Source organism: Tamandua tetradactyla, chromosome 13, assembly GCF_023851605.1.
Source record: "Tamandua tetradactyla isolate mTamTet1 chromosome 13, mTamTet1.pri, whole genome shotgun sequence".
Taxonomy (NCBI): Eukaryota; Metazoa; Chordata; class Mammalia; order Pilosa; family Myrmecophagidae; genus Tamandua; species Tamandua tetradactyla.
In genome coordinates, this window is record NC_135339.1 from 17,717,379 (window position 1) to 17,742,213 (window position 24,835).

A 24,835-nucleotide genomic window follows, 5' to 3' on the forward strand; every position below is an offset into this window, starting at 1 on the left:
AGCTGTTTTCCAGAATTCTGAGGAAGATGGCTCTGCCAGTTTGTGCTGGATGTTCAAAGAATCTGTGGGGAAATGACATCCTGGAGTGTCTTTATACAACCATCTTGGTCATCCAGAAGTCCATATGTTCTCACATTATTCTTATAATGTCTTCCATATCAAACTATAATGGTCATTCCTTCTCCAATCCCATTGTAGGGTACTTCTTGCTGCTTTTCTTAATTGATTAACTAGTTGCTTTCCTACTTTGTTGGTTTCTCTTGTCTCCCCATCCCTAGTTATGGCCATCTCATTTGGTTTCTAAGCAGGGAAGTTGACATATTTTTTTTTTTATTGCCAAATTCTGGAAGTCACAGTAGCTCTTTAAAGGAGTTGTCATTCTTTTCACTTTACAGAAGGAGACATTGGTGTTCAGAGAAGTCACAACACAAGGACTATGGGAGAGCTAGAATTGGATACAAGGCCAGCATTTTACCCCTAAGGAGTGATGAGGTTTCTGGGTAGTAAATGACACCCTCTGGCCCCCACCCCATCCCCACAGAAGCCATCAGGAAACAGCCTTCAGTTGGGTAATTACCCCTCATCTCTGAGGTGCATTAGCAATCCTAGGGCCTTCTCTTTACTGCCTATGGTCTCTATCATCCCAGTCCTTCTCTGTTAAGCTACAGGGCCAGCATTTTAAGTCCCCAAGCTATAAATTTGCACATTGAGGCCCAGAAACATGAGGTCCACACACTCATCCCTTGCTGTGAAAGCTATGAAGACAGATGGGATACGGGTGTGTGTTGGAGTACACACGGGAAAGCTTCTCAGGTCCAGCACATGTTGGTCTCTACCAACACTGTCCAGAGGAAAGAAGTTGAGTCTGATAAAACCAAATGCTGTGGTCTCCGGAAGGATGGGCTCTGAAAGGATGAGAGAAGGGCTATGTTACCAAGTTCTACCACAGCCTGCTCATATCTACTTGGCAATCCGCCCCCTCACCACCAACTCCACTGCCCTCACCCCCCAAAAACAAACACACACTCTGATTCCAGGCTCAATTGGAAACCTACTAATCATACAGTGTTGCACAAGTTTCTTGACATTTGGATAATACACTCCATCTGGTCACTGCAGAATTCTGTCCCCTCTTGTGAATTAATAAGTAGTCTTTGGACTTCCAAATGAGGAAGGAAGACATTCTGTAACAGAAAGGCAGAGTTAGTGCTCTCTCTTCAACCCTCCTGTGAAGGCTGCCTGCTTTTACCTCTCTGCTGGTTCTCCTCTGGGTCTGCCTTATGTTCATTCATCTACTCATTCATTCAGTATTTACTGACAGCCCTTTGTGCCATGCAATGGGCTACAATAGTGTACAAGTCACACATGGTTCTTGCCCTTACGGAACTTAAAGTCTAATACAGAGAGAGAACATAAAAAAAATATATTTAATTACAAATATGATAGGCTGTCTAAGGAAAGAAGTCATATGGTGACCAGGGACTGCTCCTCTGAAAAGGTGACAGTAAAATTCAGAACTGAAGGAAGGGAAGAAGCCAGCAATGTGGAGTGGTGGGGCAAACATACCAGGTGAAAAGAAGCCCCCATTTAAGTTGCATGGGTGAGGAAGAGGGAGGGAGGGACAGCAAGGGATGGATGGAGGCGTGCAATGGACCAACTTGCAGCATTGCTCTCCCTTGGTGCCCCCAGAGTCTCGTCCAACTTCAGCACAGCCTTTGCCACCACTGAGATGTGATTCAGCATCCACCTCCAGCCTAAAATGGAGCTCCTTTAGCATGAGAACTAGGTCTGACTCATCTAAGGGTCTCTAATCCTGAGCATGGGGTCTGGCTCTGCATCAGACCACAAGAAATGAATGAGCAGAGTTGCTGGGAATCCTTCTTGGTTAAATAATAGCTACAGGAATTACTTGCCCACCAGATCAGGGACCATTTCAAGCCAAGCCAGAAACTTCCGGGCAACTGTACCTTTCTCCTACTGCATTCCAAGTTTCAGATCCTCATCTATCCAACCAAAGTGGTTTGCCCATCCACATCCCAGCATCCCTTTTTCTTTTTTTTTGTATGCTGCATGGCGGGGGTCACATTTCATTCTTTTTCCATGTTGAGTATCCTGTTATTGCAACATCATTTGTTGAATTTTTGTTTGCTTGTTTTTCTTTCTTTTGTTTGCTTGTTTGTTTTGGGGAAATGCATGGGCCGGGAATCGAACCCAGGTCTCGTGCATGGCAGGTGAGAATTCTATCACTGAACTACCCTTGCACCCCCACCCCCAGCATCCATTTTAGGCTCACCATCCAGGTGAGAACATGTGTGCAGGGCACCGCTGAGCCACAGAACCCAAAGTAAGGATGGTACATTAATCATGTTTGAGAGAGAAGCCTCCAGAACAACTCAGCCCTTCCTTTGTGTCCACTTAGGTCTTGGTGTCCTGGCTGCCTGGAGGTTGTTCGCTGGGAGTGCCTTGTCTCTTCTCTCTTTCTCGGAGCACTGTGGGGGCGCACCTGTTCAGAGCGGATCCATTCGGGAACATCCCTTACATGAGGAACAAGCCTGAGGTGTGTCTAGAAGTGCATAATTGATGGGCCCTCGTCCCCAGGCTCGCCTGGAGGAACGAAATATAATCATCAGCAGCAGCCTTGATCACAACAGGAATTCCTCTTGCATCCTGGGGCAGTCAGAAGCCTGCGAGCCAGTCCCCCCAGTCATTAGGAGGCACCCAAACCTCAGCAGGCCCCCGGGGTCACTGGACTCTGAGTTCACATCAGCATCAAATGGAGGCTCCAGTGTCCCGCAGGAGCAGGCGGCCGGCAGCCTGCAGGTGGGGGAACCCATCTCTCCCAAGGCAAGAGCAGGTGAGGGCATAGGCCCTAAAAATGTGATGCTGCGTGGCTACTTTCACAATGAATTATTCACACGGCAGGATGAGTTAGTAACCCACTCTTTGAGTTCGTTTTATTGGATTTCCACAAAAAGTGAGCATTTCATGATGTCCTCCTCATTCCACATCACCAAATTGGTCCTACTTCATCACCGGACACTGAGGGTACAGGCACATGGGCCCTGCCCTGCCAATGGAACTCAGAAGCTTCCATTTATTTCTGTTTCGGAAGGTTGTTCACAGTCCCTGCCTACAATAAATGATTAGAATAGCTTTAATTGCCCCAGAATTTTCCTCTGTGGCAGAAATAAAACTTACAAATTAAACAATTTCTCTGCTTCCCTGAGCCTGGCAAAGACAGCCTTGCAGATACAAATCCCTTTAGGCTTGGACACAGAGACAAGAATCAAGATGGATGGCTCTGGCCCAGCCAGGTCTACTGTACAATGTCCCTGTCTGCTACTCCCACCCTTGGCCACCTCCCTCCTGGTTGGTGTCTTGACGTGTGCCTTGCTGTGTTCACCAGAAAGCCATTGGCAGAGTTTTACTTCTGGAGAAGTTAAGAGCAGGCCAGCAACTCCTCGGGGATTTCAGCAAAAGAGGATTTGGAAGCATTTTGCAGAGCAGACACACATCTATATACACGTCAAGAGAAGCATTGTACAGGGAAAACAAGTTGTATTTGTAGGCTTAGGGAATCGCAGAGAGGTTTTGCAAAAATTAGAAGAAATAAGTAGGAAATAAAACCCATGGCCAGTGTTTATGGCAGGTGTACAACGTGGTAAGCTTCCCATTAAGCTTCAAAATCATTTTCACTTAGCTCTCAGAACTCTAGTCGACTGGGTGCTATTATTAACCATAGGGGTTAAATATTTTTACCAAGGCCAGCCAACAGGCAGTAGCTAAGACTCAGATTCAGGCCTACCTGGACCCAATAACTTGTGTTGCCAATCAGTGCACAAGATCATAAAGGTTTGTAGAAAATGAAGGACCATGGCACAGACATACACAGAGCTGCAACAGCAATAGCAAAGAACCAGGCCCAGTGGAGCTGGGAGCCCTGGGTTCATATCCCAACTCTACTGCCAACTTGTTGGGACAGTTTTCTCCTTGGGAGGAGTGGCAGGTTTGAAGGACCACTTATGCTCCATTCTGTAACTTTCCCATCTTCCGTGCATGGATGAGGACAGTTTGACTCTGGATCTAGACCACAGAATTACATGGCCAAATGAGTGCCATGGCTTGCCAGGACTGCTATGACAAATATCAGACCACGTGTTGGCCTAAACAATGGGAACTTATCGTCTCAGAGATTTGAAGGCTAGAAGTTCGACATCAAGGTATGCAGGGCTTGCTTACTCCCAGAGTCTATAGCAATCAAGCCACCATCACAAGGAGCCCTCTCTCTCTCTCTCCTTGTGTCGGCTCCTCTGGCTTCTGCTGACTTCCAGCTTCTACTTCTGTGTCCAGTTTCCTTTGCTTATGAGGACTTCAGCCATATGGATGAAGGCCCACCTTGATTCAATTAGGCCTCATTTAAACAGGATCTTTGAAGATTCTGCCCACAAATGAGTCCACACCTTAACTAATAGGAACATGTTCAATGGTTCTGTTTATAAATGGGTTCACCCCACAGCAGTGCAGAATAAGACTTGAGCATGCCTTTTGTGGGTATGTGATTCAGACCCTAGGGACTTGAAGCCCCTTGACAATATGCCCAGGAACTGGCACCCTCAAGTCTTGCTGTTAATGCCTCCCAGGACGGGAATGAATGGGAAGCCCAAGGTTGTGGATGTCGCCTTCCAACCGGGCTGAAACAAGGTCTGCTTCCCACCAGGCTGGAGCACTGTCAGTATTCGATACTATTTAGTGAGCAAATGAAATCTATGTAGTATATCTTCCCAAGTCTTTGATACATACCGGCACTGGCAGCAGCTAGCATGGAAACCCGATGGCAACCTCATTGGCACTGAATTCTAGCCACCTCGTGTCACTCGGAGTTACTTTAAGACCCTGTCATTTGACCATCTCCATCCCAGAGCATGGGAGATACAGGGCAAGTCTTGACTCAGTTTGCTGGAAAGAAGCTTATTTCTAAACTTCTAAGGGAGGAGTGTCAATTGGAATAAAGAGAAGACAGAATAGTGTACAGAGTACCTGGTTTGAAACACTTCTGACACTTATGGGCTGTGTGACTCCAGACAAAACCCTTAATGCCTTTATTTTTTAGATCTTCTCTGAATAATAGAGATGTAGAAATCTAGCCTAGTGACACTGAAGCACCAGAAAGGATGGGGGCATGTGTGTTCAGGGATGCTTCAGTGTCTCTAGAGAACTAAGAAATGAGATGGCAAAGTGAGTGCTCAGCAGGAGGGGAATGGATGGAAATATGGCTGTACCTCTCTCTGTCTCATAGCATGGAAGATTGTGCAGCCATTTAAAGAAGCATGTTACAGTCTACCTGGAGGGGCCTCTGATGCATAGAGGTTATTATAACATGGTTCCATTTTGTAAAATCAAGAGTAACAGAGAGTATATTTTTATATGATTACGTGAATATGGAGGAAGCTATGTGGGACACACTCCACATTATTGATGCTGATTGCCTGGGATTTGGGGAGACAGATTGCAAGGTGAAGGCAGGAGAGAGAGAGGAAAGCTGAGAAAATGGGGAAGAAAAGATGACAAGGTGTCCTTATGCAAAACAGCAGGTCCAGTGTGGTATTCAAAGGCAGATATGTACAGAGACAGATTAAAGGTTTAAGGATGGTCAACAAAATGTGAGTTCCTTAACAGGGCACTCTACCTGTCTCAGGGGGTTGCTATGAGAGTCAGGTGACATCATCATAGGCTGGGATGAGAGGATGGGCAAAAGCCACATGCTAAGAGGTGATCACAGCCTGCCGACACCAGACTGGTATATTCCTTCATGCTATGACTGCCTTGAGGAATAGTCACGCACCAGACATGGTGCAGCGGTAGCCTGGTTGTTGAACAGAGGACACTGATTATTAGTCATTCTCTCAGGCTAAGAGTGTGAATCAAAACAGATGACAATCCCTTCACTTTAGGTGCGAGGGCTTCACCCCGTCAACCACAAGCATTGTAATCATGATGTCAAAGCAGCAATCACATTTCAGCTTAAAAATAACTGGAAATACCCACTCGAACTAAACATTCGTCAAGTGGGAGACTAATGTGTGGTCTCAGTTGGATGATTTTTGACATTAACCCTCGATTAAACATGTGCAATTGTTGCCCGTGAGAGCCAAAAGAGAGCCTACTTTGTCTGGGTACTCGCTTTGTCCAAGCATTTTGCGTGCCTTCTCTAAATCAATATTCCCAAGAACACTATGTAAGCTCCCTATTTTTCAGATCAGGAAACTGAGGGTCAGTGAGGTGAGGTAACACGCTCAAGGTCCCATAGCCCGTACTGGTAGAACTGGGATGGAAAGTCATAGCAGCCTTATTCCAGAACCTGCACATCTAATCCTACTCTAAGGTGTGGCTCCAAACTGGGAGACTTGTTAGACTTTATCTATAAAGATTTCTATGTGTGCCCATAGTGAATCCAATATAGCTTTTCCAGCCACCAGTGGTTGCTTAATTACTGTATGCCTGTTGATACTGTTGAAATGTGACATTTTTCAGTATATTCATCTGCAATGGGATATGATTTGTAGTTGTAATTTATGTGTCCTTTGGTGTGTTATTAATGTGTGCTCTCAATGGAAATTTAATTTTGGAAGCATTTTTCCATATCACTGTGAAGACTTGTGAGATAATTAGAGCAGTGCCCCCTGAAATGAAAAGAAAAATGTCCCCACTGCTTTCCAAACGGTCACTAGTGACCACTGAGATATCAGATCAGTGGACTAGTCTCATATTGCTTTTTTTTCTTACTTGCTGCAATATGGGGCACTGTGGCTGTCCCCTCCCTCTATGAATCTTGACACCCAGACGTGCAGAGGCAGAGAAAATCTTGAGATTGTTACCACTTCAAAGTGCCTCAGCCAATGCTTGTGCTTCCTTAACAAGAACCCCTGCTAAGTTGGTGTCCCACGTCTGCTGGTGGGGGACTCACTTCCCTCCAGCACAGCTGTTCCAACATTGGGGAGCTATAACTGCTGGGTTTGGGCTCAAAATATGGAAGGACCTAAAATAAGGAAGACTTGTAGTTCTTGATGCCAATTCTAACTCTTGGGTAGCAGACATTGTGTCTACTTGCTTCTCCATGCAATAGTCCTTCAAAGACTTGAAAACGATTGTAGGTCTTCTGAATTTTCTTCAAGGTTAACATCTACACTTGCTTCTGTTCTTGTGATAATGTTTGAGCATGTCCAAGATTGTCAGTTTTTCTCTCCAATCTTGGGGTTGACTCTTGAGTACAAGACTTCAGGTGAGGCCTGACTAGGGATGGGGTTTTGCCCACCTTTGTCCTACAGACTCTACTTTTGTTAGTGCAACTTCAAATTCTTTCTAGCCATTGAGAGCTAGAGCAAAATGCAGATGTATATTCAACAGTTGATGCCCAAACCTCCTTTCTTCTCCTACTGAGCTTGTTTCCTTGACATTGCCCTCTCATTTTATGCTTGTACAAGTTTTGGACACAATTGCAGAAGCTTATTTACTTCATCTTTTTTTTTTTTTTTTTTTTTTTTTTTGCTATGTAAGTTTTGTTGCATCACTAGAAGCCATTGAGAGGTTTTTGGATTGGAACACTCCCAGCCACCTCATTTGTCATCCCTCTCAGTTCAGTGGCAACCATAGACATGATAAGGAGCTTTCTATGCCTTCATTTAAGTATTCACGACATTTGTTTTAACAGGAAGGAGCCAAGGACAAAACCTTATCTCACGCCTCTGGAGAGCTTCTGAACTGACAAGTTGAACTGGAATGAATTAATCAGCAAGCCCAGGGTATGGTTCTTGAAGTGGTTATAAGTCCACCTTCTAAACTGTATTACCTTAGTTAGATTTTCTTCATGTTATCCAAATGAATATCATAAAAACCTTGGAAGTTCAAATTACTGTGCCAAATTGCATTTTCCTGATCTAATAATTATAAACACTCAAAAAAGGAAGAAATGTAAAGATAGAAGGAAGGAAGGGAAGACAGAAGGAAGAATGGAAGGAGGAAGGGGAAAGGAAATCAGATGGTTTTACTAAGATTTGTTTGAAATGGACACCCTGATTGCTAGGAACCCGAATAAGTTTATGAACCATTCCTTCAATTGCTTGGTCATCCCTGAGGAATATCAGGCATAAGCCTTTAAATATTGCCTTCATGTCATTTTCGAAAACTGAATCAGCCTTGCTCATCTTCATTCATCCTCAGACTCTTTCAGGGGACCTGCTGTCTGTCTAGCACTGGGCTGGCAGCCATGGTCCAAAGGATAGTTTGCATCAAAACACTCAGCACCTTCACTTCTCCAGACAAGGTTGAATGATCCGAGTTCAAGTTCTCTTTTAACCCAGTGGCCAGAAGTCTTAATCGAAAACTGTCAGGTGGGTTCTCCTCTCCCCTCCACAGTCCTGAGCTTCTCCTTTCATTCCAGAGAACATCATCCTCTGGGTGGGAATGACACGGGTCCATTTCCATTATTGCACAGCTGCATTCTCTTTTTGAGCTTGAGCAGCAGGTTAATTTTGTCCTTGTCCTTCTTGCTCTGAGCATGTATTTAAAAGTTCATTTCCCCCACATTTCTATCTATTCTGGGCTGTGGTCTTTTTGATACCAGTGAATTAACTAGAACTCTTGCATTTGCAATGCTAGGGAATCAAATGCACACCAGCTAAAGCAAAAAAAAAAAAAAATAAACAGGTAATTTTTTGGCTTGAACAACTGAAAAGTCTCAAGACTGACCACGTTTCAGGAGTTGTTGTGTTCGTGGGAGCAAACAGCATCGTCAGCACCCGATTAGTCTATCTCTCAGTTGTCCTTGGCGTCACTCTCAGAGGACATCTTCGGCTTCCCAGAAACTCCAGGATTATATCTTTATTGTTTCAGACAACAAAGAGGAACATCTCCTTACTCACCAGGACCAGGATGACGCCTGAGGGGAGCCTTGGCTTCGATCACATGCCCACCCCTGACCCAATCACCATTGCCAGCCTGTGCCGCGCTCTGATTGGCCAGGGAGAGTCACATGCCCACTCCTGAAGGTGGGGTTAGAGGCAGCTCCCGGTAACCCGGAAACGAAGAGGAAGGCAGACTTCCCAAGGGAGCATTTGGGCAGTGCTGCTGAAAGAAAGGGCGCTCAGTGCTGGGGTGCCAAAAACATGAAGAATTCTCTGATGACTCAAAGGTGACTGGCACAGAGTAGCTACATGATAAATATTTATGAAATGACTTTTAAAATCCTGACAGCCATTATACTCTCCCTACCTACCCAGCTTTCACTGATATTCTCTCCGGGGTGCCCGAAGTAGATCCTTGTGTTTCTTTACCTAAGACCTGTTTTCTCTTTCTCCCTTGTAAAATGAAACCTGATTCAGCTGAGGTCTCCACCTTCAGTGACGATGAGGCTCAAGGTTAAAACCTGATGGGTCTAACTTAATAGTTCCTAAACTTTGGGGTGCTCAGAAATACTCGAAGCGCTCATCACAATACAGGTTGTGAGCTGAGCAGACAGCATGTTTTGAGAACCGCTGTTCTAAGGAGATCCCTTTGGTGCCAGGACAGAGGATAGCTAGCAGGTGGGGAGGAGAAGCTTCAAGGGGGAAGATGATGGGATGCTGACGGAGGGGCAGGACCAGGACAGTGGCTGCGGGAATGGGCTGGAGGGGATAAAGGAGGCTTATTGTCATAGAAGCAAAGGCACTGTGCTCCTCCTGAGATTACATGTGGAGGCTGAATGAGGAAATAAAGACTGCCCACAAATGTTGACCCCATGTGAGGAAGACTAGAGATGCTCACAGAAAGCGTCCGTCAGTAGATGGTTGGGTGAGCAGAGAAGAGAGGCTGGCCAGAGAGATGGGGTGTGGCTGCACAAAAATGTCCACTGGAAGAGAAGAGAAGACTTAACAAATGAGGATGATTTCTGAATCGTTATATTGATACTTCTTTTAGTCTCCAGCGTCTTGGAGCAGCTAGAGGTAAGAACCTAAAACTGTGGAATTGTAACCCATACCAAACTCTGACATCTGTTCCACAGCTAATAGTTACTGTGTGCTTTGAAATTTATAGCTTTTTAAATATGTGTATATATATATATATATATATATATTATTTTCACAACAAAAAAAAAGTCCATTGGAAAGCAGAGGCTATTTTACAGGTCAGCAAAGGGGTGAGGAAAATGAAGAGGCTTAGGCATAACGCACTGATGTTTAACCAGCAGGAAAATGAAGCAGAGAAGGACTATTGGGTCTATTAGGACGGCTTCAGCTGCATGCAACAGAGCACATGATCTGAAATGGTCTAAATAATAAAGCACAATTATTGCCTCACATTCTGAGTCCGTGGGCTGGTGTTTTCCAGGGTTGGCTAGTTTCCTGGTTCAATAACATTACCAAGGACCCATGTGCTTTCCATCTCCTCACTCAGTGAGTTGACATGGTCCTACTGCTTTCCCTCACAGATGCAAGATAGTTTTAGCAGTTTGAGGTATCACATCTGGACATGAATATCTTCACAGGAAGAACACTATCTCCTTTTTTTTTGTTCTTGTATGCTGTATGGTGGGGTCACATTTCATTATTTTTCCATGTATCCCATTATTGCAGCACCATTTGTTGAATGTTTTTTTACTTGGTTGGTTTTGTTTGATTTTGATTGTTTGTTTTTGGGGGGAGTGCATGGCAGGCAAAAATTCTACCACTGAACTACCCTTGCACTCCCAAAACTTTTCATTATTTTCTGGCATATGCAGGCTCCGAGAATCAAAACCGGGACTCCTGCGTGTCAGGCGAGAATTTTGTTACTGAGCTATCCTCGCACTGCCCACCATCTCTTTTTAAGGTCTCTGACTTCCCTGAGGGCCTCTGCCATTCCTAATCCTAACAGGGACCCTCACTCTCCTTGTGGTCACTGGATTAGGACAGATAACAGACCAGTCACACCAACCACAACCTGGGGACATGGGAGAAATGAGGATTTCTGTCCCCACCCCAGACCTGCTGAGTTAGAATCTCTGGGCTTGGGGACCAGCAATCTGTGTTTAAATAAACTTCCAGGTGGTTCTAATGCATACCAAAGTTTGAGAATCCACACTGCAGAAAAAAAAAAAAAAATTCAAGCAAGCCGACAAGCAAGAAGTCCAGGTTGGATGATAGGGCTATATCTTGGCTAAAAGGCAGCTCACAAAAAGCCTTAAATTACTTGTGAGATAAAATCCTAACTCTTTCCCAGTGCATTCAAGATGTTTCATAACTTGGACCACAGTTTGTCTTTCCACCCCAGCACACTCACTCCCTGGCATTTCTTTCTCTCTGGCTACATAGAACTGTGGTCTTTCGTGGGTTTATGCCTTGGCTATTCTACTCTGTCTTGTCCACCTACGTATTCTACCTGGTTAATCACTTCCCACTCCCAAAAGCCCATGCTAACTCCCTATTATAGCTTGAATTGTGTCCCCAAAAAGAGATACACTAAAGTCTTAACCCTCAGTACCTCAAAATGGACTTTATTTGGAAATGGCATTGTTGCAGAAGGAATTGGTTGTATTAAGAGAAGACCATACTGGAATAGGGCAGGCCCTTAATCCAGTATGACTGGTGTCCTTATAAGAAGAGGGAAATTTAGCTGGAGACACACAGGGAGAAGATACCTTATAGAGACAGAGGCAGAGACTGGAGTGAAACGGCCACAAGCCAATGAAGTTTGAGGACTGCTGACAACCACCGGAAGCCAGGAAAGAGGCAGGAGGGATACAGAAGGAACAGAGCCTTGCTAATACCTTAATATTGGACCTCTAGCCTCCAGAATTGTACGAAAATAAACCTCTGTTATCTTGAGCCCCCCAGTGTGTGGTGCTTTGCTACAGCAACCCAAGGAAATGAAGAAAGACACTCTCCAAGGCAGGACGTGGGGTTTACTTCTCTCTCATGATGTCCTTAAATGGGCAAACCACCCCTGCACCACAGGAGACCTCCCCGCCCTGGTCTCAGCTTCTGGAGGGTAGGTGTGTGTCTCTTCTCAGTAATCCAGTTCCCAGTCCAGCGCCCAATGATTAGCTAGCTGTTTTAGTTTGCTAGGCTGCTCAAAGCAGTTACCATGAAATGGGTTGGCTTTTAATAATGAGAATTTATAGCTTACAGGTTGAGGCCGTGAGAATGACCAAATCAAGGCATCAATAGACAGGACTTTGTTCCCAAAGGTCGCTATTGGCGATCCTTGGCTCCTCTGCCACATGGCAAGGCATATAGCAGCAGCTGCTGGTCTTACTCTACTCTTCCGGGTTTCATTGCTTTCAGCTTCCTGCTCCCATGCCTTTTTTCTATCTGTCTGTATTCATTCCTTTTATAAAGGACTCCAGTAAAAGGATCAAGACCCATCTTGAATGAGGTGGGTCACACTTAAACTGAAGTAGCTTCACCAAAAGATTCTACGTACAGTGGGTCCACGCCTGCAGGAATGGAATGGATTAAACTTAAGAACATGACTTTCTAGGGTACACACAGCTTCAAACCTCCCTGCTTCCTCACAATGAAGAGTAATTGAATAGATGAAGTTTCCTGAGGGCAGGAACAATGCCTTTCGCCTGCGTGTCCCCTCACCCTGTGAGCACAGGAGACCCTACGTAGACCATAGCTGAAGAACAAGTCATCTCATTGGCTGCTGCCTGCCTCGTGCCATGGTGGGAAGCACATGGCTAAGTACATAAATGCAAACTCCAGGTAGATCTATGTAGTTGGGTGACCTTAGTCAAATTCTCTGTGCTCACTAAGCCTCACGATCCTCTTCTGTGAAATGTGATGATGTATAGCACCCAAGTTATTGTTATTTCGATAAAGTGGATTGAGGCACTTAATGCATGAGGCGCCATGCCTTCCACACAGTAAGTTTCCGTAAGTTGCCAGCTGTTATTTTATGACAATTGGTCAAATATTATAAACACACAAGTGCCCCAAATCGGCCATTCTGGTTTCAGTGGCTTCATTTCCAAGAGAGTATTGATGACAAGGAGCTCACAGAGCCTGGTCTGAGGCTGGTAAAGCCTTTGGACACAGCCACTTGGACCCAAATTCTCTAAGACATCATGCTGTGGGGCCCAAGTTTGTTCTAGACAAACTCCAGAGGTGCTGGGGAAGAAAAGACAACAAACTACCAAAAAACTAAGATGCAGTTCTAGTGGAAACACCCTCCCCACCTTATCCGCCTGCCTGGCAAGCTCTTCTTCATCCCTCAAAATATAATCAGGACATTCGTTCTCCAGGAAACCATCCCTGAGCATTTAGTAGTCACTCCAGCTTCGATGTCACAGCCATAGCCGGCTCTCCTCTGCTTTAGCCCTGTCCCCACTGTGTGAGGCTTAATTGCCGATGCATGTGTCTTCAGCATAAACCATGCGTTCCTTGGGCCTAGCTTTGGGCCAGCCACTAAGAGGAGGGTGAAGTTGGCATCTCCCTCCTTCTCTAGGGTACTTTTGGTTCTTTGAAGGAGTCTAGATGGCTCACATATATACAACCATAGTGAGCTTTAACTAGAGTGGCATTTACAATTCAAGCTTGGCTCAGGGACCAGTGAGTCCTGCTCTGTGGAACACAAGGGAAGCCTGGGTGGCCGGAAGAGACACCTAAGCAGCCAAAGAGTGAATGGATGTATGACAAGGGAGGAGATGGGGGTGTCCTGGAAGAGAGGACAACCTCAGGAAGGCAGGGCAGTGAAGGGTTCTCCCCCTACCTCCAGGAAGGCTACTTAGGGCTCTGTCTTAATCCCAAGAATCTCAAAGCAACTGATCCTCTCCACCCCCAATGCCCACAATGCAGATGGGGCCCAAGCCCTAGCTAAAAGTCTCCCAGCCTCAAAGATTCAAGTCCAAGTTAAAATCCTCTGGGATTTGTTCACAGGAGTCAAGCCTTGGTTCTGTGGTCTGGTAGCTGGGTGGCCCTAGGGCAGTAGGTGGGCCTCTCTGATGGACATTTTCTTACAGTTTCTGTCCTATATCACTTGGAATCGTTTGGTGAGGCACGAAGGATGCTGTGTGCATGAAAGCACTTGACAAACTATTCTGAGTGCTGTTCCTTGGGCATATTAACCCTTCAAGAAACAGCACTCCATGCTATAGGTATGGAGAGGGAGAGAGGGGCACAGAGAGTAAAATAATCCCGCATGAGTTTCTTATTATAACAGGTCATAATCTACCTACTGGAGCCTCTCCCTCATCCTTCCTGCCCTGCCTTTTCCTCTCTTTCCATCTCTAATACACAAAGGCTACCCGAATGCCAGAGGTCAGTACTGCCATGAAAACCAAGACAAGGAAACAGAAAAGCTGGCCTTTGCTTCTTTCTTGTTAACTCCAAAACCCCATGATACTATATGTGTTTTAGTAAAGGGATCACAGAAGCCAATCCACATGCCAGCAATTTGATGCTGCTGTCGCATGAATCATTTAAAAGAAGATCTTCAGTTTGCTGGAGTTTTCGGAGCATCGCTCCGAATGCAAGGTGTCAGCACCATGCCTTTGGACGTGAAAAAGTTTTCATCACCGCAAAGCTAGGAAGCTGGTATTACAGTTAAGCTTTCCCTACAGCTTTGAGTTTTTCTGCTTTGTGGGAATCAGTTTTCCTTAAAAAGAGGGAACCTAGTTATAACCAAAATACATAAATAACGAAGAGCCCAATCCAGTTTTCATGGTGGTGAAATGATCTCCCATCCACAAACCACAAAGCCCCTGCCCGAGGGGAAAACAAGAGTGACTTCCCCCCTCTTGGGCCTCTTAGTCCTTTTCTTTCCCCTCCTCCCTCCCCCACACCACGATGGCTAATGACACAGTGTCATTTGTACAGACCAGGCTCTCTTCTTGTAAGTTTCAAGTTAAACATTCTTTTTGTAACTGACACCTATTAATAATTTAAAATGCCTGCTCTTTTGAACAATGATCAAAATTAAGCTATTACCCACTGGGGGATATTTACATACAGTTAGTCTGCAGCTGTTTAACAGCCTTTTCCAGCTCAAGAGTTCTCCTGACCGTCATCTATCATTAGTAAGCCGAAGAATATTTGGGTTTTGTGTAATTTTTTTTTCTTCTGTATATTTGACAAACGGCCACTGGGAATCGCATAGGAAGGAAATAAGGCAATTCTTTGTGATTTCTGCAGGCTGCTGAAGTTACGGGAGGAGGGCAATTACTTTTAGATCCCTCTACATGCAATTTACTAATAAACTACAGAACACAGAAACATGTAATTAGCAATTACTATAGTATGTAGTGATTCGGCACTTACCCAGTCTGGTGGGGGAGAATGAATTGTGCTTGGTATGCCCAAGCAAACCCCGGAAGATGCTAAGTGTGTTGCTGACAATAAACTGATGTTTATAGAGGCTGGGGTGGGATGGGGTGGCGGCGGCAGGGGAAGCACCAAACAGTGTCATCCCCAGCCTCTCAACCCCCACAGAAAGTCTGATGTGAAATTGTCTCTTTGCCTCCGTTTTTAGTGATGGGACAGATTTTAAAATGTTCAGAGTCTGCCTAGGCTGAGTGGTCAATGGGGCACGAGTCCTGAGCTTCAGGCTCCGAGCCCCCCCCGTCAATCTCATCATGCCGTTGTCCACTCTGGTGGCCAGAGAAGTGACCCCATCCCCCGCAAGTCGGACACAGAGAAGAGCTCAGAATCTAAGGCTAGAGTTTCAGGAAGTGGTTGGGGGCTGATAAGAGAAGGAAGAAATTTTGAGGGGCAGGCACTGGGCGCTTTAGGACAATTTCTTATTTACAGTAGGTAAGTGCCCCATTTTACAGGAGGCAAAACCGAGGATCAATGAGGCTTTCCCAGGCCAGGAGGCCAGAAGGTGGAGATCGAGGTGTTGGAAGGGTTGGCCCCTTCCTGAGGTTCTGAGGGCGGGTCGGCTCCAGGCCTTTCTCATAGCTTCTGCTGGCTCCTGGCATTCCTTGGTATTCTTTTGTTTATAGGTGCATCACCCCAATTTCTGCTGTGCCTTCCCGTGCCGTCCTCCCTCCATGTCTATCTTCACGTGGCCTTCTCAGAAGGATACCAGTCGTTGAATTTAAGTCCCACCCTTACCCAGCATGACCTCATCTTAATTTGGTGACATCTGCAAAGACCTTCTTTCCAAATAAGCTGATAGTCACAGGTACCGGGGCTAGGACTTCAGCATATCTTTTGAGGATGCACAGTTCAGCGCTCTGTTCCGAAGGAGACTGACTTCAAAGACAAGGATTGTTTCCCGCATGCCACAAAGTTGTTCTGATGGATGCAACTCTTTTTTTTTCCCTAGAAAACTAAGTATCTGCATCAAGTATCCCAATATACAAAATTTGGGACAAATGAAGGAAGCTCATATCAACAGATGCCATGATCTTAAAGCTAACCACTTCTATCCAATAATCTCAGTTTTAGGAATTTGTCCTAAAATTAAAAAAAAAAGGTAACCCAAAAATATAGGTAAGAGTTTATGTGCACAGATGTTCAACAAGCAGGGTATTTATAATAGCAAAACCTGGGGAAAGAATTTGAATACCCAACAACATGACAATAAAGAAGTGACAACTGCATGGTGGAATATTAGGCAACCATGAAAAATAAGATATTAAAGAAGGGTTTTTAAAAACAAAGGAAAAGCTGGAAGACATAATGGTAAGACATGATACAAAATTATATATACAGTAAGAACACAGTATATAAAATATAATTTATAGAATGAGAGGTATAGACCAACATTGTGTGTGTTGAGTTTGTGTCTTCCTAGGAATTTTTCCATTTTATCTGGGTCATCTAATTTGTTGGCCAAATTATTAATTGCTTTATTTCCTTTTAATCCATTTCACTTCTGTAAAGTTGGAAATAATGTCCCCTTTTTCATTCCTGATTTTAATAATTTGAGTCCTTTATTTTGTGGTCTGTCTAGTTAAAGGTTTGTTGATTTTACTGATCTTCAAAGAACCAAACTTGGGTTTCATTGTTTAGAAAATGTTGCCCTTTTGCCTGTTCTAATAGATAATTTGTGTTCTGAGAAAAGGTAGGCAGTGCTTAGGCTTTAGGTTGTGCCTGATTAGAATTGAGGCTCCTTCATTTAAGGGCTTTCATACCTTTGGAAAGTGGCTTATCCTCTCTGAATTTCACTCTTGTCATCTTTAAAATGAGGATAAATACATTGCTTTGCAGAGTTACATGGCTTTAAAAAGATCTTGCATGTGTGGGGTGTAGCAGAGTGCCTGGAACATAGTAAATGTTCAGTTAATCCCAGCTGAGTCACTACACTAAAAACGAGACTAGGTTTTCCAAAATCTATTTCTTGGAATCTTTGTCTCATTGTCCTTGGTTTTCACTATTCAACTTAAAATCCTCTGGAACCGTAATGACAGGTAATATTTGTGGGGTTTTAAAAATCATCAGTGAGAATGAAATGCCTTTTCAGTGGTCTCCTCATATTTGTGGTTTTAATGGAAGCAGATTCTTCAGAATTAGCAGCACATGGACTCCATTATTAGTTTTCGCTTTTCACTGGAAATCCACTCCTAGCTGGGCCTTCTTCTGCACCCCCCCAAAAGCTGCACCCCCCCACCCCAAAGCAGGCAATATTGTGCTTTTGAGCACTCATGGGCCTTTACTGGGAAATGGTCCATAATTTTCATTGCGTCTTAAACTGGGCTGGGACTTAAAAAGGTGAAGCATCACTTGGCTATACCTTGACCTCAAGGACAGCAGTGACTAAACCCTATTTACCTCTGTGTCCCCCAGAACATCTGGCCAAGTCTGGGCCCAAAGTTGGTGCTCAACTGTGTGTCAACATCAGCTGATTTCCAACTTAGTTATACTCAACATGGACCCCGAGTGGGGGCAATAAAGCCAATCAGCTGGTGGGTTTGGGGGTAGGAGATGGTAAATGGACAGGGTGTCTGTCTGTCCCTCTAACTCCATTTGATCTGAAAACGAGTAACACAGTCTCGACATTTGGTATTAATGTTAGACGCTTCAAGTCACCCATATGAAAACTACTCCCTAGGGGACTACGGCGTACGGGTATGATAGAGATAAGTGAATATATTGCAGTCTCTATCCTTAGGAGTGTACAGTCATAGTGGGAATGGAGACATTTTCCTGGATTTAAATATAGCGTCTAGTTGTTAAAGCAGCACTATTCTTAAAAAGGGCTTAGTGGGCAGTGTACTAGTGGCTCAGTGGCAGAATTCTTTCCTGCTGTGCTGGAGACCCAGATTTGATTCCCCAAGCCTGCCCATTGCAAAAAAAAAGGACTTAGCCACCTCATTTTCCCACAAATTTCAAATTGTACATAACCATGGGGAAATCAGACACAATTCTCTCTATGCTCCCCCATAGAGTACTTAGGCTTACATGTAACCTAAGTACTGTTTTGCAGAGTTACTGTATTATAATATTCCAGACAGGAAGCAGGCCCAGGATGGCCCAGGGACCTGCTTGGACCCTAGAGCTTGGGGTGGGGTGGGGGTGGGGGTTCAGGTGTTCTGACTTCAAGGGACAGATGAGCCTGTCCTCCTTGTGTGGACAGCAGATTGCAGACCCGCTTTACGATGCCCCCCTCCCTCTGCCCCCAAGCTGCGGCCACCTGCTGGGAATTGCCATCTTGGCCGTGCCCACTTCCAACCTGGTGGCTTATTCTGAGCTGTGAGCGAGCTCCATCTTTACCCAGTGAGAGCAGCACGGCTCCACGAACCTTAAGGCTGGCTTGGAAATTAAGTCTGTCGCTGCTCCCCTGAGGCTGGTTCTCAGCCACTGCCTACACCACGTGGTTTCTATTACTTAGGCCAACAAGACTTTAAATACCTCCGGGCACCCCCTCGGCCATTTCCTGGGGAATACTGTTTCACAGTCTGGTAGAGCTTCCTACAGGGAATTTCCCCTGCTGCACGGCCCACATTCCCTGTCACGTTGAAGGCCTTCCCTTTCTCAGGGCCGTCCAGTTTCAGAGCGCCTTGCCTAGTTGGAATTCCCATGAGGGGCTTTCACAGCCTCAGGGGCTATTCTTTCTGGGTCACGGGGTAGACCTGAGTCCCACAGACGAGGGCTTCCGATGGGGACCCCTAGAGAGGGCTGGTGAAGCCAGGAGCCAACGTGGCAGGTCCAAGAGAACCAGGAAACCAAGGGCCTCCCTGTCAAGGGCCTGGAGAACACCTCTGGGTCGTGGGGAGGGATGGCTCGCTTCTGTGGGCGTCCTCCTTTGTTGTTCGGAAGCTGGGGCTCTGACCAGGAGTCGGGTGCCAGCGAAGTGCCTGCTTGGTAAGCTCCCAGGTGAGCTGCCCTTGAGGCTCTCGGTAGATTCCCCAGAAGAGCTGCCAAGGGAAAGGACGCAGATTGTGTGAGCCCGAGTGCCTTCCCTGTCCGGGATCTGAGCCAGGACTTTCCCCCACATTCTCTATTGTGTCTTGATTCGGCCCCCCTGGCCCCAAGGGAGCTGCGATTCAGAGGGAAGGCGAGCAGCCCGAGCCCAAGCAAGGGGCCAGGGTGGGTGCTCACATCAACCTGGGTCTTTCTCCAAAGGCCTCGCTAGGTCTGGTGCCCCGTGGGGCATCGGTTTCCTCACCAACGGAGCGGGTAACGCCGGCGCCACTGAGAGGAGAGGAGCGAATGGGGGAGTCTCAGGGAAAAAATTGGGACCCGTAAATGTTATATTACTTCCTTTCCCCCCCTAGATGGCTGATCAGGGCCATTTTTTCAAGTAATTTAGCAAGGCGAGTGTCTGCAGTCCCTCTCCTCCCAGCCTCCTGCCCTGCACTGATAAGTTTTATTAGCAGAGAGGGAAGGGATTTTCTACGACCAAATTTCTTCTGGGCTTTTCAGAAGAAATTGATGGAACTGCCTGGTTCCTCAGCTGGCATTTTATACCTGACGGGATTGCCTGGCCTGTGCGGGGGTGCTGCGTGCCACAGAAATCTTTCCAGCCTAGGGAGGGAAGGCTGGACAATGTTATTCTTTTGAAGGGGAAAATCATCATTTGGCTTCCTGGGTTTATGTACCCTGAGCACCAGGGAAGCAGCTGGAATTTGCCTGGAAACCACAGTGCTGTCTGCTGGATTCTCAATAGGCAACTTGGGACGAGACTGTACTTGACAGTCCGTCACCTGCTTTTCTGTTCTGCATAATAAAAGCCAATTCGTGGGGCATCTCACTGGCTCTGTCAGGCTAGAGGCTGCTGTTGGGTTTCCTGTCGAGGTCTGTGTGTATGTGTGTGTGAGTATACATTGGTGTGTGGATATGTGTGCATGTGCCTGTGGGTGTGAATATGTGTGTATATGCCTCTGTGTATGTGTATGGATATATACGTTTGTATGTGCTTGTGCGTATGACTGTGCATGTTATTGTGTGTGTATAGGTACGTGTGTATGTGAGTATTGTATGTGTGTATATGTGTGTGTGAAGATGCAGATGTGTGTGTGCGTGTGATTATGTATGCGTGTGACTGTGTGTGTGTTTGGGGCATAAGTATGAGTAAATGTATGCCTGTATGCATCTGAATGTAGTTATATGTGTGTGCATGTATGTTTTCCTTTGGCTATTGGGTGCTATAAGGGAAGACCAGAGGAGCTAAAGCCTTGGGAGGTAGAAAGACAAAAATGCTGTGCCACCATCCAACCAGGGACCCCTATCTACCTGGAGAAGCAGTGAGATGCGGTGGAACCCACCCATACAGGCCTGTGTCTCCCTGATACCAGTTGTATACCTCAGGCTAGTCTCCCTATTCTGCCACCCTGATCTCCACAAGGTTAGCTCTTACTCCTTCTTCCAGTTCAACTTACATCACCTCACCATCTCCTCCTAGAAGCCCTCTATTCTGACTCTCACACTAAGCCTGGGTGCAACTCCTTCCATTTATGTCAGGACTATATCTCACCCTGAATTGTCACCAGGCTTTGTTTCTGCATCTGCAACCCACCTTGTACTGTGATACCCTGGACGGGTGGCAGGGGCTGGCACTTCGCTATCTCAGAGCCTGGCACATCTTGGATGTTCAATAAATGCATAGGGAATGAGTAAATGAATGGGCGGATGCTCCTCATGTCTCCCTATTCTCACCTGTGAATTACAGATGAAAATACTCCACAGAGTTTCCGGGAGGAGGAACTGAGACAAAGTATAGGAGAGGGTTCACATGGCAATGCAGTCCTGTTGGGGATCCGGGGCACCCCAACACTTAAACAGGTCAGGAGGCAGCATGCCTAGAAGGAGAGCAGGCTTTGGAGTCAGGGAACCTGGTTCAAATCCTGGTTCAGCTGCTTGGTGTCTGGTTGGCCCTGGGTGAGCCACTTTACCTGGCGGCTGTCATCTTCTCATCTTCAGAAGAAGACTGTAAACACCCTCATAGGTATAAGAAACCACCTTTAAGAAGTGTATGCACACAGAAGTCACCCAACAAAATACGGTTAAATAGTGTGTTTCCTATGGCTGGCTGCTATAATAAACTACCATGGACTGGGTGGTTTAAGACAACAGAAATGTATTCCCTCATTTTCTGCCGGCTGGAAGTCTGAAACCAAGGTGCAGATAGGGCCATCCTACCACCAAAGGCTCTAGGGAAGAATCTCCCTTTGCCTCGTCCAGCTTCTGGCGGTGGCCAGCCATCCTTGGTGTCCCTTGGCTTGTGGTACCATCATTCTAGTCTCTGCTCCCATCTTCACCTGGCCTCTTCCCAGTGGGTTTGTGGGTTTGTCTCCACCAGCCATCAAGTTCACCCTAATCTAGTATGACCTTGTCCTTAATTACATCTGCAAAGACCTTGTTTCTAAATAAGGTCACATTCCCAGGTACAAGGTTGTAGTTGTTAGGTTCAGGTGTCAACTCATCCAGATGTTGGTGCTCAGTTATTCTGTTGATATGAACTTAAATCATCAGCACATGGACTTCATCTATGGAGGATTATGTCTGCTGTCAGCTAAGGGGAGGACCTTGCACGAGGAGTGAGTCTTAAAAGAAGAGGTCAGAAGAGAGAGAAACAGCTCAGCACCACTCCGAGGAGCTCAGCACAGTCCAGCACAATGCAGCTCAGAGTTCAGAGCCAGCTCAGACCCAGATGTTTGGAGATGCAGAAAGGAACCTTCTGGGAAAAACTGTTTGAACCTAGAAGCCTGGAGAAAGGGCAGCAGATGTCACCATGTGCCTTCCCAATAAGTAAATTTGTAACTAAATAAATGCCCTCTGTAAACATTTTATTTCTGGCATATCCAACTTTAGTATCAAAATCTGTGTTAGTTTGCTAAGGCTGCTGGAATGCAATACACCTAAGATGGACTGGTTTTTATAAAGGGAAGGTACTCCCCTTAGTCAACCATAGATGTAATCAGCCATAATCCCAGTGCTGATGATTTAAGTTCATAGCAACAAAACAATGGAGCACCATTACCTGGCCAAGTTTCAACTGAACCTAACTATCACACAGATGTCAGGACTCCAGTATAATTTTGGAGGGACACAGTTCAACCTACTTCATGAAAGAGTCTGAGCAGGAAAAAGGGCATTGAAAACAGAGTTGGTGTGTGTACAAGAAAGCTTTATGAACCTGGAGGAGGAAGTAGTGTGTTGAAGGAGGAAGTAGTGAGTTGTACATGAGGAAAGTTTGGCATGGAGTGGGGTTTTGAAAATGTGGAGGGAGAGAGATCCTGGGACAGGCCAGAGTGAGCACACAGGAGGATGATGGAAGTACCCTTGTGAGTTTGGGGTTTGTTCTAGTTTTTTATCACTGCATTATGAACTTAATGACATAAAACAACACCAATTTATTTCTTGGCTTCTGTAGGGAAGAAGTGTGGGCATGGCTCAGCTGGGTTTTCTGCTCACAGTCTCACAAAGCTGAAATCAAAAGATCAGCTGAGATGTGTTCTCATCTGGAGGCTCAACTAGGGAAAGGTTTGCTTCCAGAGCCCCTCAGGTTGTTGGAAGAATTTTCCTCAGGCTCAGGAATGGAGGCCCCCATTTTCTTGCTGGCTGTTGGCCAGGGGACCTGCCAGCTCCTGGAGGCTACCTTAGATTCTGATCACATGGCCCTGCCATGTCATGGTCACCTAATTCTTCAAGGCCAGCCAGGGAGACTCTCTCACTTCAGGAAGGGCCAAGACCCTCTACTCAGGACTTTCATCTGTCCCCTTCATGCCCACCCAGAGTAAGCCCCCTTTTGATTAATTCAGTCAACTGATTTGGGATCTTATGTACATTTGCAAATCCCTTTCATCTTCACCAAAGGTAACCTAATCATAGGAGTGACACGCCATCACCTAGGAGTGACACGCCATCACCTAGGAGTGACACATCACCCTACCCACATTCAAGGGAGAATTATATAGCGTGAATGCCACAGGGGCCAGGAATCTTCTGTCTGTCACTCAGCCACTGAGCAGTCTGTCTGCTTGTGCCATAAGGCAAAACCAAACACATGATCAGAATTCCACTGAAGAAACAACATTTCCCTGTAGCCGACAAGATCAGCAAAGGAATAGGGACACAAGTCCCTGCAGACTGGGGCAGTCCTGGTTTAAGCCTGTTTTTCCAATATGATTATTAACACTTATACCAAGGAACAAGCATATTGTCTCTTAGGTTCAAGGAAGCAGCTTTCTGTTTTGGAAGGGGTTGTATTGATAGCTAAGCTATTGTCACTGTCAGTGCAAGTGAAACTCTACCCCAGCCACGGACAAGTTTTAAAAGGAGAAAGTGAAAGGGAAGCAGCATTTACAGAGGCCTCACTAAATGCCAAGTGCTTTGGATAAGGTATCTCATTGAGTTCTCACCAAAATCCTTTGAGAAAGATAATATCACCCCAAATTTATAAATGAGAAAACTGAGACTCTGGTGATATTGACTGGGCTAAGATCATACAGCCAGGAAATGAAGTAAATCTTCACATCATACTGGCCTGCCCGGACCTCACAGTAAATTTTCTGCACTGGCTCCCCTGCTGCCTCCCCATCTCAGTAGCTATTCCAAAATCTCACACTTGGCCCCTTTCCTCCCAGGCATCAATTTCTTTCTTCTGTGAGAGACACCAAGTTACAAGGCAGAATTCCAAGATGTAATGAGATCAAGTCATGGGTTCTGGGATTTGATTTACGGGGAAGATCAACTAACTCTCAAGCATTGGATTTGATCCTGAGGGTGAAGTAAACAGAATCTACCCTAGAATGGAGCTTGGATGTCAGTTCCCCTGGAGCAAAAGCTACATCTTCTTCACTGCTGCATCCCCAATGTCTAGCAAGACTCTAGCACAGTACCTGGTACTAACTAAATATTTGTTCAAAGGATGAGTGAGTAAACCCATGACTCAGGGGAAACTCAACTTTAATATCAAAGCCAACTTATCTCTGAAAATGCATTCCGGCAAAGAATCAACAGTGCCTAACCATTTGTGGTTAACCATATCTCTCCCAATAAGGCCATTAATTTACACAGGTTCTCCAAGACCGAGAGCAAATTAACCAATCAACCACCACTTCAATCAACTCCTAGGTGATTAGCACGAAAGAGTTGTGTGGTTTTCTGAGCAACACACTTGGGCATGCTAGGATTGTGCTGACTCAGAAAACTTCACGATTTGTGTCACATGGGCCTAATGGAGCTGGCAAATCTGCAGACCTGATGGGAGATATTTTGTCTGGTACAGAGTGATGATGCTGATTAGTTGCCTCACTTTTGTGTCCTCACAGGTCGTGCTGATTACAAGATGATGCCAACTCCAGAAAGGACATCCCCCCCTGCTGAAAAAAGATGGTGGGACGTCTGACGGCATGTGCCACAAAACCCCTCCTGATTAATCACGCTGCTCCAATCTGTGAGTCAGAAAGCCTTGGGGAGAGAAATCTGCCTTG

The 24,835-nt window shown here is 45.7% G+C and overlaps 2 long non-coding RNA genes across 2 annotated transcripts in view; one reads left to right on the plus strand and one right to left on the minus strand.

Annotated features, from left to right (window-relative positions):
- Nucleotides 1-214: 214 nt before the first annotated feature.
- On the minus strand, nt 215-8,985 carry LOC143653041 (uncharacterized). Its single transcript, XR_013161047.1, has 3 exons — nt 8,919-8,985; nt 1,056-1,184; nt 215-905 (listed from the first exon to the last, which is right to left on the minus strand). It is a non-coding gene; the product is annotated as an uncharacterized LOC143653041 (long non-coding RNA).
- A 92-nt stretch (nt 8,986-9,077) lies between these two features.
- Nucleotides 9,078-24,835, plus strand: part of LOC143653635 (uncharacterized) — a 36,771-nt gene continuing 21,013 nt past the window's right edge. Inside the window, exons 1-2 of the long non-coding RNA XR_013161430.1 lie at nt 9,078-9,187; nt 24,674-24,798. This is a non-coding gene — a long non-coding RNA (uncharacterized LOC143653635). The remainder of the gene's footprint in view (nt 9,188-24,673; nt 24,799-24,835) is intronic.